This window comes from Typopeltis vanoorti, chromosome 14, assembly GCF_054136105.1.
Source record: "Typopeltis vanoorti isolate ZY-2024b chromosome 14, IOZ_Tvanoo_1.0, whole genome shotgun sequence".
NCBI classification, from domain to species: Eukaryota; Metazoa; Arthropoda; class Arachnida; order Uropygi; family Thelyphonidae; genus Typopeltis; species Typopeltis vanoorti.
The window spans coordinates 15,675,513-15,692,677 of NC_143562.1; the positions used below are offsets into that span (position 1 = coordinate 15,675,513).

General features: G+C 32.9%; 1 protein-coding gene across 2 annotated transcripts in view; it reads left to right on the forward strand.

Annotated features, from left to right (window-relative positions):
- Positions 1–781: 781 nt before the first annotated feature.
- LOC150099257 (follistatin-related protein 5-like) overlaps positions 782–17,165 on the forward strand; it is a 503,787-nt gene continuing 487,403 nt past the window's right edge. For both annotated transcript variants that reach the window (XM_090403821.1, XM_090403822.1), the window contains exon 1: positions 782–921. The gene's annotated coding sequence lies outside the window, so the exon portion shown is untranslated. The remainder of the gene's footprint in view (positions 922–17,165) is intronic.

Consider the following 17,165-nt stretch of genomic DNA (forward strand, 5'->3'; position numbering starts at 1 on the left):
AGCTCTGATCATGGCAGGAGGGTAACAGCAATCCATATTACTAATTGGTGTTTGCTATAATTCAACGATAAACTAAATTAGTTTTAAAAATAAATAAAAAAAAACATTTATTTTGTTTGATTGATTGTTTTGAAATAAATGTAACTGTATAGAATATTTTCAAAAACTTCTGTAGAGAATTGCTAAAAATCCTTCAGGGTATAATAGCTATCTATTGAAGTTATTTGTAAATATATGTTCTCAGAAAAAAAATTAAAGAATAAAAGTATCTCGTAGTTTAAATGTATTTCCTTAATCTAACACATAAAACATCTAAAATGTTTATCTAATTTTTGCAAAATGAATTTCACTTCCATGGTTTAGAAGCATTCTCATCCAATGTAATGCATACAAATTATTGTTTAGGTTTACTTCCCTTTTTTTTTTTATTGAATGGTATGAAGCCCGCACATGCAATAAAGTTTCTCTCATTTACGTTTCCTTTTACTCCAGAGAATATTTTTCAAATTATTACAACTTTTTTAGTTATTTATTCATTTTTTTGTATCCAATTCAATAAATCTCAGTGGTAAACACATAATTACAAGCAAGAAATAAGCTTTCTTTTTCAAAGATTAACGACACTGTTCATTTATGAATTGGCTCAACAGAGAGTTGATGAAGTAGAGGGGGGGTAGAATCGAACTGGAATCTACACTCACCTACTGCTGCCATCTACCGTTCTTCGAAGACACTTTGAAAGCGGCGCGCAGCGCCATCTGAGAATGTTTCATTTTAACCCCGACATTATAAGCAGCTTTGCCCGACTGTGAATCGTTGTGAGGCGGCAAGAATAACAGCCAGTTCCTTCCTGCAAAATCTGTGGAATAGTAACAGTTTGTGAGTGTACAGAAGAGGGGGCAGGATTTGCCAACATTGCAGGTACGTACTTAATAGTGACTTGCTTATTCCATTTTTACATAGAATTTATTACAGTGTGTCCGATCGGAGATGGCTGCTTCCTTGCAGTCTACAGCTTCGCCGTAGACTGCGTTGTTGTAGATTGCTACAACCTCACAGCCCTGGGACCACATGCCACACGTCTGCGAAGACATGGCGTGCGGCTAATTCCTTCTTAACGCCCGGGGCTAAATGAAAGACTAGCACCTGGTTTTAATGGAAGAGGATACTCTATTGAAAGCGTGTTCTTAAAGAAAAGGATATTGCCCCAAGACGTCAACCTTTGTTCGGGATTTTTGCTATGCTCTGCAATATTGGATTTGAGTTTCGATTGACTTTTCGATTATTTGTATTGGTCATTTCTGCAGGCGATTATAGAGAAAGCGAAACCGAAATCCATTTTCTCAATCCCTTTTTAACAATGTGGTATTCTTATTCAACCATTTATTTTCCGCTTACTGATTTAGATAATGGTTAGAAGCAACATTAACCAATATCACTGAGTTTAAAGAGACCTTAATGATTTTTTGGTAAACTAATGAAACCAGTTTATCATATTCAAACAAAATTTTATTCTCAACATCATAGTTAGATAAACGACCAAAAATATAAACAAAATTAAGTACAGCAGTTGTTTTTCATAGCTGCCAATCGTCTCGTCTGCTAAACTCACGAGATTTGATTGTTTTCAGTCATGGCAACTGGATAGCGAATTTTATGCCACCTACCATAGAATAATGTAGCATCTTTCTAGTGGAATAATTAATCATATCAATTATTGAAATTCGATAGTTTCCTTAAATTAAAAAAAAAAAGTTAGTGTATTTAACTCAGGCTTATCTTACTCACTTTAGCTAGTATTAAAAGAAATTGATCGATCCAGAACTACTTTTATTATTTTTAATATTATTTTTAATTTGTATTTCTATCATTGATTTATGAAATAAATTGATGTGAAGTTGAAAACACTGTGTGAATTTAGTAACGCAGTTAATCATTAAACTCTTATGTAACAACTGGTAAAAATAAAATTAATTCAAAATTAATGTTTTTATTGTATTATTTAGGAATTATAATTTATATCAATATGAGTGGGTGGGTGCTATCTGAAGCTTGCCATTCTAATTTTAGTTTTTTAAATGACTTTTCAGATTTTAAGCATATTCTTCGAACTCAAATGTTAACTCTGAATGCGAAATGTTTTGTATTTTTCGTTATGGGAAAAATAAACATTATAAATTATTTAAATAACCGCTTCTGATCCCAATTTTTTTTTTTTTTTTTTTTTTTTAGGAAGCGAAATTATAACTGATGTGCTGTAGTACATTCAATACCTTTTTTTAAAATTATTTATATGGAAAAATAGACTCTCACATTACCCAACGGTTGACACATACTTTTTATAACAGCCTATTTATCTCCTTGAGAAAAAGGTTGACGTATTTATCTCAGAAAAGCCACCTGGTAGTATTTCCTCATAGTTACTGATCTTTTTAGTGTTTCTCCCATCTTCAGTTACTATTCTGCTCCCAGCACCAATCCAATTTCAGTAACGTCAGCTTTGATGGATGCCCTTTCACTTCCATTAAAGCAGATTTTCTTAATATTATTGTCTACCCTATCAAACACACCGTTGGATCACTTGAAAATATCGTCAAGAAATCCCACACTGCACTATCAGCTGTATCTCTAAATCTACTTGGATTACGAGTACAGATAGAAAACAAACAAACAAAAAAAAAACATAAAAATAAATCGCCTGGTAATCGAGGATAGAGATAAATGGGCAGTATTTTATTTCTTCATAGAAACTTATAGAATTAAGCTTTACGAGTATGGTAGTTTGGATATAAAAGAAATTATAGTAGTAATGATGTACGTATTGTTGTTAAGATGTCAGTATATTTGTATTTTTCGGTAAAAGCAAAAAAAGGAGTAGAAAAATACTGGAAATATTTTTTTAAAATCACTTTTAATTAAAAGTGTACTTTATAACACGTTTTGACGGAATCTTTTTTGTCCTCTATGAAGCAATATGTAGAACCTGTGTTAGAACAAGCATATAATACATTCTGAAATTTTTAACTAAATAACAAGCCTTTACTAATTTTTCTCCTATTTTAATGGTATTAGACGCTGAAGGAAAAACTATTGCTATATAAAAAAATCCCCATCCTGCTAGCCAGAGTAAAAATGTGTAGTTTGCACCGGCGTTTTTATATCAACAGTTGTAGTATTCTATTCTACATCTTTTAGTAACATTCGGTTGTGTATCTCGTAGCCGCATTGTATTCTCCACAGTCGACTCATTTTACAATTTTTTTGTTATTCTGTCTTATTTTATATTTTCTAAAAATATCAGTCTACTACATATGTTTACTACAGACATCTTAATTGTTGCATTGACGTTTGATAACAGACGAGTAATATTATAAATAAAATCTTATATAATACGTACATTTTATTTTCTTATTAGTGTCTTTAAAATAATTAAAAATATTTTCAAAATATTTTAATGTTTTTCAAATTATTCAAAATTTTAAATGATTATTTAAGCTTCCATCTTATTTTATATACTAAATTTTCTTATATTTAATAACATGAAGATATGTTATTAATTACATCAGCGAGACCAGACGATAATGCAAGGGCATTTTTTGGCAATTAAAATTTCAGACGCTGGAAAAATCTGAAAAAAATTTAAGTGGGTATTGCTTTTCTGTTCTTTTTTTTTTTTTTTTTTTTTGCATATAACTGTCTAAGTTTTCCGCTAAGTTAGATCGCTTTGTCATTCATATTGTCGCTAATGTGTATGCTTTTGTTATGTCGTCATCGCAACAGAGTGACAAATTATCGTAGTGCGTTTCGCCTACGCTTATGCTGCACTTTAGCTGACAATTCCTTTCGCATCACAAAAAGAGCTACGTGTGAATAATAAAAATCCTTCTTTGATCACTATGTTCTTCGCAAATCAAACGTGCTGTCTGGTTGTTAATATAATTTCCTGTTTTAGATCTAAATATCTTTGGATGGATGTTATATTCTATATTCATTCCATTATTTTTCCTCCAAATAGGAAGAGCAAGATTGGGTCGTTTGTTCTTCACCCGGTTGAAACCTCCATTATGTTGATACCAGCAAAGCGTGAATATGACTGAACGCTGACGCGGCACAAAGCTTACTCCCGGAGAACGAAATTTCTCTGCGTCGTTTAGCTGCAAAGCGACAAATATAGTAAACACCGCAAACGATTATTGTAAATATAAAAAGAGAGCATGTGGAAATATTTAAAATCTATCATTATAAAATATTATCATCTATAATGTTTCAGTTGAAAAGTTTTCAAAAGAAACTAAAATCGAAATAAAAATAGTAAAATTTCTCATGATTATTTATCCAGAAATAAATTATATCAATAAATAAAAATTAATAACAGCGATTGCAACTTTTACATTATTATTACATTGAACATTATTCAACATGTTCAATAAACATATACTTTGCTTTCACGTAGTTATTAATAATGACTGATTATATATAATATATAGTATTATATAATATTATATAATAATATAATATATAATAATATTATATATACTAATATATATATATATATATATATATATATATATATATATATATACGTTATGAAGGCAAAAATATAAAAAATTCAAGAAGACAGTAAATGTAGATTGTGCAAAGAAAAGGAAGAAACGATAGACCACATTATAAGTGGATGCAGCAAAATCGCACAAATTGAGTACCGTAAAAGGCATGATAACGTAGCTAAGATAATTCACTGGCATTTATGTAAAAAGTATGGGTTTAAAGTATCTAAAGACTATTGGAAGCACAAAGTTCACCAGAAAGTGGTTGAGAATGAAAAAGCTAAAATACTCTGGGATTTCAAAATCCAGACTGACAAAAGCTTGGAATGTAACACATCCGATATCACAGTGGTTAAAAAAAAAGTAAAAACAAGGGTGTTAAGTTTATCGAAATATCAGTACCAGGAGATAGTCGGATTGACGACAAAGAAAATGTAAAAATTACAAAATATCGCGATTTGCAAATCGAAGTTGAACGAATCTGGCAAAAGAAAACGAAAGTTGTTCCTATAATAATAGGTGCTTTAGGCACCATCCCTAAAACATTGAAAGAACATCTAGAAGCACTCGAGTTAGATGGATTAAAAATTGGGCAGCTGCAAAAGGCCGCTTTGTTCGGCACAGCTTTCATTTTCAGAAAGTATTTCCACAACTCATAGGCCCTTGGGTAGGGCTTGAATTAGTGGAATAAACCAGCCTTTTCTTAAGACTGAGGAAGCAAATCAAGCTTTGATGAATCTTATATATATATATGGTGATCAGCTTTTACTCGGTTGTTGTGATACATTTTAAAAAATTTTTTGAAGTCATTAAATCTATATTTTTTAATATATATATATATATATATATATATATATATATATATATATATATATATATATATATATATATATACCCACGACTGTTTGTTGGCTGGAGAATGGGCACAATATACGTTTGGCCAGCTAGGCTGCCATTTATATTCATGTGTTATTAATATAACACATTATTATTATTATTATTATTATTATTATTATTATTATTATTATTATTATTATATAAGGTGCCTCCATGAAGTCAAAAGACTCATCGCGGGAGACCCAACATTGACATACTAACCGTTATTCACACAATACCTGTCATACTTCCCCTTAAATTCATTCACAGATGAAGCATTCACAACCCCCTCTGGCAACGCATTCCACCCATTTACAACCCTCCAAGCAAAAAAAAAATCTGGTCCTAACACCCTTTAACCACACTCTTACACAATCTCCAGGGATGACCCTCGTTTTCTCTCCTTTCCTGCACTAGTCTTAAAAAGGTTATCAGTATCAATCCTATAAAATCCTTTTAAATTTATATGCCTCTATCATATCTCCTCTCCTACGTCTATCAACTAGTTTTTGAAGCCCACAGACTTTCAATCTATCCTGGTAGGAGACATCCCACAGGCCTGCAACAATTTTCGTAACCCGCCTCTGAATCCTCTCCACCATTTCCAAATCACCAAGAAATCCAGGTGGCCAGATCTGTGCACAATAGTCCCAATGAAGTCTTATTAATGCCTTATAAAGTGGGACAATCACTTCTTTATCCCTGCTTGTCAGTGTGTTCTTCAATAACCATGTAATCTGATGTGAAGTTTTGGCAACCTTTGCAATATGCCCTCGAAACTTGAGTTCTCTGTCCACAGTTCCTTCCGAAGTGCATCACCTTACACTTGGCCACATTAAACTGCCAGCATTTAGTTTAGTCCAAACCGTCAGCCTATTTAAGTCATCCTGCAAGATACCTACATCATCTGAATTGACTATCGTTCTTCCTAATTTTGCATCATCAGCAAACAAGTGGATTCTCCTTTCAAAGTATCCCCAATATCATTGATGTACAAATTAAATAATAGAGAACCAAGCACTGAGGCACACCACTAGTCACCTGCCTTCTACTGGACTCTGCTCCACCATAAACCACTGTTTGATATCTATCCACTGGTCATCCTCTAATCCAAATCACTAGCCTCGAATCCATACCCATTTGCTCCAATTTAGAGTTCCGTGTGGAATCTTGTCAAATGCCTTTGCAAAGTCCAGCAGGATCACTGAAAAAGGATTTCCTTCATCCAACTCCATTGCTACTTCATTATAGAAAGTGAGCAAATTGTTAAGGCAAGATCTACCCTTCACAAAACCACGTTGCCTCTTTATAAAGTATCATATTGCTGTCCACCCAGTCCTGAATTCTAATTTTATCAATTTCTCCAGAACCTTAACCACTACTCCCGATATACTGATTGGTCTATAATTTGCTACCTCAGTCCTGGAGCCTCCCCGTATGTAGTGGAATAATTTTCTCCTCTTTCCACTCAATTGGGACTTTACCAGAACTGATGCTTAAATTAAACAGCCAAGTTAGAGGAGATCTTAATTCTCTTGCGCATTCCCTTAAAACATGGGCTGATATGCCATCTAACCCAATGGCAGTGTTAGCATTAAGGTTCTGTAATATACTAAGCACCTCAAATTCTTCTATCACTAGACTCTCATTAGTCAATGACACGTCCGGCACTGCAGTATCGCAATCCAGATGGTACACTGTTGCAAAATGATCACTAAGCAACTCAACTATTCGATTAGCTTCTGTAATTTCCTTACCATCAACACTTTTTAAAGTCATCCTTCCAAAGTTATTCCTCCTTTTACTTGCCACATAGCGAAAGAACTGCTTGGGATTTTTTTTTTTTTTTTTTGGACTCATCAGCTAGCTTCCTCTCATATGAGCTTTGCCTTCCTTATATGCAGGTTACCCTTCTTGCCTGTATCTTGTACTGCTCATGGGAATGCTCATCACCTTTTCCCCTTATACTTATACCACAACTTTCTCTTTATCTGCAACTCTCGCTTAATAATATTATTCATCCATCTTACTCCCACCTGATACCTCCTCCTCCTCCTGACTCTGGGAATACAGTCAGATACAGCTTTCATTAAATACCCCTTGATAATCTCCCACGTACCATCAACATCTCTCCCCTTTAGTTTCTCATGCATAGCACTTTTGAAAGCTGACTTCTCAGCTTGTCATAATCTCCAGCCTTGTAATTCCACATATAACCCTTCTTAAAAGAATATTCAGCACACAATACAATCTCCCAAGTCAAGATCACATGATAATAATACATATTCTATTAAAATAACACGTGTTAGGATTACATTAAATAGAACGTAACACATATGGTGGTCCAGTATATATATATATATATATATATATATATATATATATATATATATATATTAAATGGACTTTCCAACTTTATAAAATATTAAGAAGAAATGTAAAATAATAAGACATTTTTTACTTGAATTTTTTTCTTTATAAAAGTGACTGCAAAATACAGTACTAGAGTAAGTTTATTATTATTATTATTATTATTATTATTATTATAAATGATAACGAATCTTCTAAAAAAATGTTTAGTAATTCAATCAGTTGTTTATAGTCGGTGTTAAAACAATCTCATTCGATGCTGCTTCTGCTACGATTTGTTCCACGAGCCGTCTCGAAGGTAGAAACTTTCTATTTTATGTTATGGATAACACTGGGAATTTGGGAGTACACCTGAAGTAAATTTAGTAGGTTTTCGTGATCAAGATATTGCAGCCGAAATAGTTTCTAGTCTAAGATATATTTTACAAGTCAGTAGAATCAATGGCTCTCCACGTGCAACGTATTCTCAAGGATACATAAGTAGATGAATTGTAGGATCGAAGGAAATAACAAGAATTGCTGCTTTTTTTTTTCTGTTTGTTTGTTGTTCTTCTTGAGAAAGATAGTGGGACCAAAGGAACAGAACTTGTAATACTCCTGCTTTCATCGAGAAATTTTCGTTTAACGACGTCCCTAGATACTTTCAGAATCCCATGAGTTCAAATAGCCCCTACTTGTAGTTCATGTTATTATTGGAAGTAATAACGTAGTACGAACTAAGACCTTCAGCGTATACTTTTTTTTTTCTTTGCCTCTCTCTAGCTTTCAATCGTGGCCTTTCTAAGATCGCAATCACGAATAACACACACACAAGTTTCTTATTTCACCCTGAAGTTTCTCTTTTTCAATAGCCTCTTGATTAAACGATGTTTTAAAGTCTTAATTCTCCTGATATTATTAAAAAAGTTCGTGATCAAATAACTTTAAGTATACTTTAATAATTATACGTTTCATATTAAGTTGGTTCTTACGTTCACTTGTATGACTAAAAAGAAATACATTCTGCCCTAAGATATGTATTTTTATTCAAGTGTATTTTATTCATATTCATTCATTAATTGTATGAAGCGAACTGAACGATTCTAATCGAAAAATCATAAAGTAAATTATATTTCACTTATTTGGTAAATTATCTTAAAAACGTTTGTGAAAATAGTTCAAAAATGCGTTAAAAATATATATCAGAAAATAGATATAATTTAAGTAAAAAAAAAAAAATAATGAAATTGAAATTATAATAAATTAACAATAATTTTGTGAAACTGTAGTCACAATGCTAGTAAAGAAAATTCCGGCATTCTGCGCATGCCCACAAGGCGTAAAACATACAAAATGGCTGCCTCTGCTAGTTGCTTTTCCTTCTATTCTTGATTCAGTCTGAATTTTCAAAATATGCTTTACTGTGTTATTTATTGATTTTTATCATTATCTACAATCTTTAATAAATACATCCGTGGTAAAAATTCTGATTTTTTTTTAAACAACAAAAAAAAAAACACTAATAAAACACGAATTATAACAGTGCCTTTATTTTATTTATTATTATTATTTTTAACAACCTCCATCTTTTCGATATTATATGTACCGTGAACCTCCTGCGATGAACTTAGGACTCCAAAAAAAATGTTAATAATTAAGAATATTTATTTGAATTGGACTCCTTCAGTATTAAAACTTCAAGCTTCCCGATTCAGGAAGAGAAAGAGATAATGTACAGTACATATATCCCTAGTGGTTCAAGCAATTAGAGGATATTGCATACACAGGTAAAGCTATTATGTACGTGACTTGAGCAGTTCTGTTCTAATTGCTTTCAGTGTAGATCTACCGACAATTCTTTTAAAAAAGATATCACTTGTAAAAATTCTCAAAAATAACCACAACGACAAACACCATTACAATTACTATTAATCATTTGGTTCAATTTCACACAACCGATGTCCATTAGAAGCTATTGGTGCATGATTATCTCATTCAGTAATGCATCTATTACACCTGTGGCCTTGAATCAATTATTCACTTAGTTCCCAGGAATAGAATGCATTGCGCTGATGTCTCGTCAAATAGATATATTATAGTTATATCCGTCCCAGAAGTGTCTTTTGTGAACATCAAAGCATAAATCTCTGCATACCAACTTGCCGACCCGCTATGCAGTCATTAAAATTAAAGCGATTGCTTTCATGTTACCCTCTGAGTCGGAGAAATATTTGTCAGAAATATTATTTTCGCTAAACGCTGCCTACGTGAATGACGTAAGTAACAAACAATTAAGGTTGAAGGTAAATTTATTTTATTTATTTTAAAAACCTACGACAAAGAAAGACATATACATGACGATTAAAATAATCCTTAAAAGGACTGACTTAAAGGGGCAAAGCAAGAATGCTTTTCATATTCCCCGCTATCTGTAGAGGACAGTGTAGGGATAAGGTGTTATTGAGCTATATAAAGCTCTGATCATGGCAAGAGGGTAACAGCAATAGCCGAGCCTCAGTTAAAACTTCATTGGCTACAGCATTGCCATCGATTACCCTCCAAGGGTATTAATCACCGCATCCCACGGTCGATTAAATTCGTCTTCAACCAAATAGTCCTTAAAAGGACTAGCAAAAGGGGCGAAGCAAGAATGCTTTTCATATTCCCCGTTATATCTGTAGAGGACAGTTAAGGATAAGGTGTTATTGAACCATAAAGCTTTGATCATGGCAGGAGGGTAACAGCAATATCCGAGCCTCAGTTAGAACTTCATTGGCTACAGCATTGCCATCCATTACCCTCCAAGGGTCCATCTTCGAATATATTTCATAAATAAATTATTGTACTTTTGCAGTTTTATACTGTCAACATATGAATTTTTTTTATTGGTGTCTATCATTTTACGCAGCCATTTTAAATGTTTAAAGTATTTAATGAATTAAAAAAAAATAATTTAAATTGTTACAAGATTTTATATATACAGAATATTGTATAAAATGTTATAAATTTTATATTTTTGTTTATAAAATTTCCCGAACTGGAGGTGGCAATGTAATAATAATAACATTATGTATATGACATATACAACACGCTATTTTTAAGTAATATTATAATTTGATTAGTGTCAAAAAAAAATAGGACAATAAATCTAATTTTAAATATGAAAACACCATATACACATAAGAATAATTTTGAATTATCTTTTTTGAGGATAGTTTTCTTATATAACTCTTACAAAATTCTTAAAAGTAATTACAGCAATCCCTCGATTAGTGCGCCTAATGCGTTCTTTAAGACAAGCGCATTAATCGGAACAGTACTAATCGAATATATATATTACATAATAATCTATGGGAAACATAGATTATTCATTCCTCAAATTTCTTTTTTGAACCTTAATTTTTTTTATAAAAGAATTAAAGTATGTCTCAGGGCCTAGTTAAAGGAAAACCATGAAGCTGAAAGACAATAAAACATATTCAGAATATAAATTTTATTATTCTACTTAACAAAGAATTGAGCTAACGTAGTTTGGCGGGCATTTTGTTTCTTTTTTTTTTTTTTTTTTTTCATACAACTGACGGTATGGCCCTATTGCCTCTTCTACTCTTCTGCAAATTTTACTGCTTCTCTCTTCGTCATCGAATCTTTTTCACACATTCACTTTTTTGCTCACTAATTCTTTTACTCATGATTAAAGCTTGGGAAAATACTTTAAAATAAAAAAAAGTAAGGAAAACACACTCATATAACATTGCAAAGGAGGCACGAGATACGACCATCAAAGCGCTATGTAATTATAGTACGCCCCCACTTTTGTACAGCTTCGCTTGTCTTAGTGCCAAGAATAGTCAATTCATGCTGAAGGCGAGAAAGAAATGAAGGACGTACGAATCGGTCGCCAACACGCGAAATCATGTGCTTTACAGATAAAATTTCTCAACTGTTATACAAGCAAAATAGTTACCACTTTAAAAACTACAATATTCATAAAAGAAAAGCTAAATTTTCCGACTGGTAATAATAAAACTCATCCCAGAATACGGATTGATTACCCTATTATCGGAATGGATTCTCCTTTATGTGACATGCGTAGAAGTGTCGAAGGGTCTCGAATCTGTGGACGTACTATAGCAGACGACATAAATATTGGCGGTAAATTTTGGAACATAGTGTACATGGAAGTAGTGTAGTAGGCCATTAAAAATAACTTCATAAAATGTTTTAAATCGGTAACTAAATTATTTCATTCCAGTGAGTGATTTTTTAAAATAGTTAACCATAAAAATGTATAGATTGAAAATTTTTTAATCATTTATTTTTAATATTTATTTTTAAGATGTATGTATATAGGCGCACTAATCGAATTTGGTATCGAAAAAAATGACGCACTAATTGAAAACGCATTAATCGGGGGCGCACTAATCGAGGGATTACTGTAACACCACTCATATTTATCGATCATTATTATTTATCATCATTCGCTTTATTATGGTATTTGCACCTCAAATCTGGGTAAGGTTGCAGAGAAGGTCATCCTCTCACGACTTCAAACCTCAATAAATGACCTAAACATCCTTCCAAAAGAACAGTTTGGTTTTAGGCAGCACCATAGTACTACCCAGCAAATCCACAGAATTGTTGAATACATCACAACCAGCTACAACTGGCGCCAGTGCACAGGCGCTGTTTTCCTAGACTTATCCAAAGCATTTGATAAAATCTGGCATTTTGGACTCCTGCACAAGCTTATCTCAGCCGGCATCTCACCTAAAATGGTTCATTTAATCCACTCATATCTTCAAAATAGATCAATGCAAGTAAAAATCAACGGTTCTACATCCTCCCAGCGCCACATCTTTGCTGGAGTGCCGCAGGGATCTCTGCTGGCTCCATTGCTGTTCTCTGTATACATGTCAGACATCCCACACAATCCGATGACTTCCATTTTGGCCCTATATGCAGACGATACGGCAATACTAACCAGATCTCTCAGACCCCATTTCATTACCAGAAAGCTTCAAGAAAACATTCTAAAGCTGGAGGGTTGGTTCTCTAAATGGAGATTGGAAGTCAACCCCCAGAAAAGCTCAGCCGTTCTTTTCTCAAAAAGGCCAATGTCTCCTATAGGAGATTTATTACTATTCAATATTAAAATTCCCTGGCAGTCAGAAACAAATTACCTGGGTGTAATTCTCGACAAAAAGCTATCTTTCAATCAACACACCAAGTCTGCATGCACAAAGGCATCTAAAGCCATAGCACAGATCTATCCGCTAAGTAATAGAAATAGCAAGCTCAGCAACAGAATCAAATTGCAGCTATACCAGTTGACGATTCGTCCTATAATCACCTATGCCTCTCCGGCCTGGAGCCACACCTCTAATGCTAACATCATCAAAATACAGCGAGTGCAGAACAAGTGCCTGAGAATGATTTTGAATGCCCCGTGGTATGTTAGAAATACTCAACTCCACAGAGACACAAATATTCCCTATATCTTCTCTTTTCTACGATCCTTAGCCACCAAGTTTTTCCTAAAGACGTCCACACATCCCAACGATTTGGTTCAACAAGCTACAGCATACGATCCAACGGACATATTCAAATACAGAAGACCAAAAGCTATATTGGCCTCCTTTAGTGATGCATAATCTCCATGCCCAATCAGGGCGAGCATTCTGCTCATAAATTTTACCTTCACTGCAACCACAACAGATAGCGGGGAATATGAAAAGCATCTTGCTTCACCCCTAAAGACATAATTGTCAATTGTTATTTGCACATATATATATTCTTTGGTTTGAAATTCGTTATTACGCTCTTTCGTGCATTTTTTCCGACGATTTCTAGGAAAATACTATCTTCACAAACATTTTTATTCCCAGGGATTCGAATCTACAATCTATTAGTTGAAGAGCCAAGATGCTATTTTCTAGCCCAAGTAATGTATGGTTAAGTACATCGCAATAAATTTGTCTAAGTCAATTCGTATAGAGCAAGACTGCGTAATGAGGGTTTATCGCACGTAAAGACAAATAACTGATTGAAAATAAACTGTTTCTCACTATCTGCACTTTATTTTATTGACATTTTAAGAACTATTGATTGTAATATGTATTGTTCAAACTGGTTTTTAAACTCATCTCGTAGTAATTTATTGCCAGTAGTGAAGATAAAGAAAATCAATAAGTATTGGGCACTTTATGTCAGTTGAAAACTGCTGTTGCCGTCACTTCTCGCAGTTATATATTTATAAGGGAGTATTTTAAGGCTACTTTTTAATTATTAATAATATAGGAAATTAATTTGTATGCCTACAGTAAGAAAGCATTTTTTATTATTATTTGGAAACTTCTAAATGTAATTTCAAAATCATTATGGTGTAATATCGGTTATGTAGATTATTATGGGGAAATCTATATAACATAGATAATAGTAAATCAATATAATAAATGAATATGTGCTAGACATGTTAATTGGTTAAAAATTCCAACCAAAATATCAATTTAATTAGTTTAGGTGAGGAAAAAATTCATACAATATATAACTGGGAATGCTTTCCATAAAAAATAATTTATTGTTATGTGGTTTATTTTCTAGTCATAAACATTAAATATTTATTTTGTTATATGTATCACTATTTATCATTCAGTAATTCTTTGATTGAAAATTAACTTGCTAGAAATATATAGATTACTGCATAGTAAGTCGATTCGACGTTTTGGGAAACACTTTTATGTAATGGGAAAAGTATTCATCAAATTGGTGTGCTTCTAACTTATCTAGTTTCTTTTTTCATAAATGTAAAAACCATTCAGATAACATAAATTACTTTGTGGATTTATTTTGTATATTTTATTTACCAAAAATTTATATACATTCTTTTGTAAATTTATTATTATAATTCACTTTATTGATTATTCATTTTTGTTTAAATTAAAATAACTTATTCTTAAAAATAATTACAAAGCTTTTAAAATATTATATACGAATAATGGTAATTTTACATTGCCTGAATGAAGCCTTTTGGCTCTTTATTTTAGAATAATATGTTTTTTGTCTGTTTCCTTAGTACGATCATATTTTGTTTAAAGCATGAAACCTATTTTTTGGATTGGATTTTTCAAGGCATTATTCAAAACACTGAAACGTGTAATGTACGTTCTGGAAGGAAATATAGAAATATAACTGGATTTTATATACTATACACAGTTATAGACAAAATGTTTCGAAATCTGTAGATATTGAACAGAATGTGAAAAATCATGAAGATGTTGAAGTACAGTAATAGCAAAAATATAATTCTAGGCAACCAAATACAGTTGCTGAGGTTATTTTTTTTCGCCTACTCCCCCCCCCCCTTCCTCCTTCCTTACTGGAGGAACTACTAAATGGGTTCTGTTCTGCACGTTCAGTTACATCCAAATCTGTGGTGCTATATATCGATCCAGCTCTTCTCTTCTTTGCTTTGCTCGTTTCTGGGCTTTTGTCCATCTGGCACCTGTGTTAAAGTCATTTTAGCGAGACTTTCGTTTCTCATTATAAGGATATATCGAAACCATTGTCTCTTCGTAAGAGATCGGAAAGATTTTGATCCAGCTATATTGTTCGCTTTAGCCGTTTGGCAGCATTTTCGTCAGAAAATTAGAACGACAGAAGAATCATAATTCTCAGTAGTCCAGCTAAACTCAACGCCATACCAAAACGGCGAATAGCCTGATTCATAAATGATTGAACTGATTTAAGATTTATTCCACATTTTCTCGGCGTTTTTTTTATTTTTATTTCTTGAGCTACTGATCTCTGCTAAAGCTTAAGATAATTTTACTCAAAATAATGTTAAGTAAAATTTTGGAATTTTCCTTATATATAACCACAATTGTTTTTCAATATGGCATTATGCTATATACTCTTCGGTATTACTGGCACTCTCCCCCCTCCAATCCCCCCCATCCTGGAACGAAAACATTTAAGGATAGCGAAAAACCAGTAATTTGAGAAATGCACATTACATCATTGATCGGAATAGTACCTTCAAAAACAAACGTGTAAAAGAATTGAAACTCTACTCTGCCTCCATTATGATTTATTTATTATTATTATTATTACAATACAACTACTACTATTATTTATACGACACCTCTCCGCTGTCATGGGTTGTTGTTTGATTTCGGCCTAAGCAGCTAGAATTGTGAGACCAGTGTATTTAGGCGTGTAAATTATTTATGTTCTTCTCGATAGTTTATTTGTCTTCATGGAATGTTAAACTCCAGTTTCTGAGAAGAAAACCCTACTACTTTCGTATGCGACTGGCTAACTCACTTTCAGTTGAAAAGTTGACTCTAAGGGGGAACTTCAAAGCATATTAAAGTACATTCTCTCTGCGTTAATCTACGTTAATCTAATATATTAAATGTTAAAGATACCAAGCTATTTTAAACCTGGTTTTACTCCATTTCCCAAGTAAGCAAACAGACAAATAAGTCAAGTTTGCGCCTGCACGTAGTGTGACCACGAGTTGCCTAGACTTGCAATACCTTGAGGGTCAGTTAGATTCACACTACGTGCAGGCGCAAACTTGACTTATTTGTCTGTTTGCCTACTTGGGAAATGGAGTAAAATCAGGTTTAAAATAGCCTGGTATCTTTAACATATATTATATACCCAAGGTAAAAAACTTTCTCTCTCTCTCTCTCTCTCTTTCTCTCTCTCTCTCTCTCTCTCTCTCTCTCTCTCTCTCTCTATATATATATATATATATATATATATATATATATATATATTTCAAAAAATAGATTTAATGACTCCAAGACCGAGATAACATATAAAGATTTTAATGATAAATACTACTAGTTTCGGCATATAGCAGCCTTCTTCAGGTATTTATAAAGGAAAGGAATACTAATAAACATTGAATTATTTAAATAAACAAACTGGAAATTACAGGTACAAATTGCCTCACATAATCGATACATAAAAACGTTGTATTTTTCAAGTTGTTCCAACTGGCGTGCCATTGTTTGTTGCAATTGTGCGTGCAAGTTCACGTGAACGCCAATATTGAATAACTGCAGCATGGCTATCTGGGATGTTATAACTTAAATTATTATTTAAGTGGACCGGGTTCAGTAGGATTTCCCGTGATTCTACGATTTTTCTTTCAAACTCATCTTCACAGCGAAAAATATTTTCTGATCTATTCCAGCATACAGAGTGGCTTTGTTGGTCATCATTAGGATTATTTGAAAAAAGAACATGACTGGATAACGCAGTTGCATGAGATCTTTTGTATGAGATGTCTCTCTTATGCTCTTCTATGCGTTGTTCAATAGATTTGTTAGTTTGACCAAAGTATGGGATATTGCAATCACACCACAATTTATATACTCC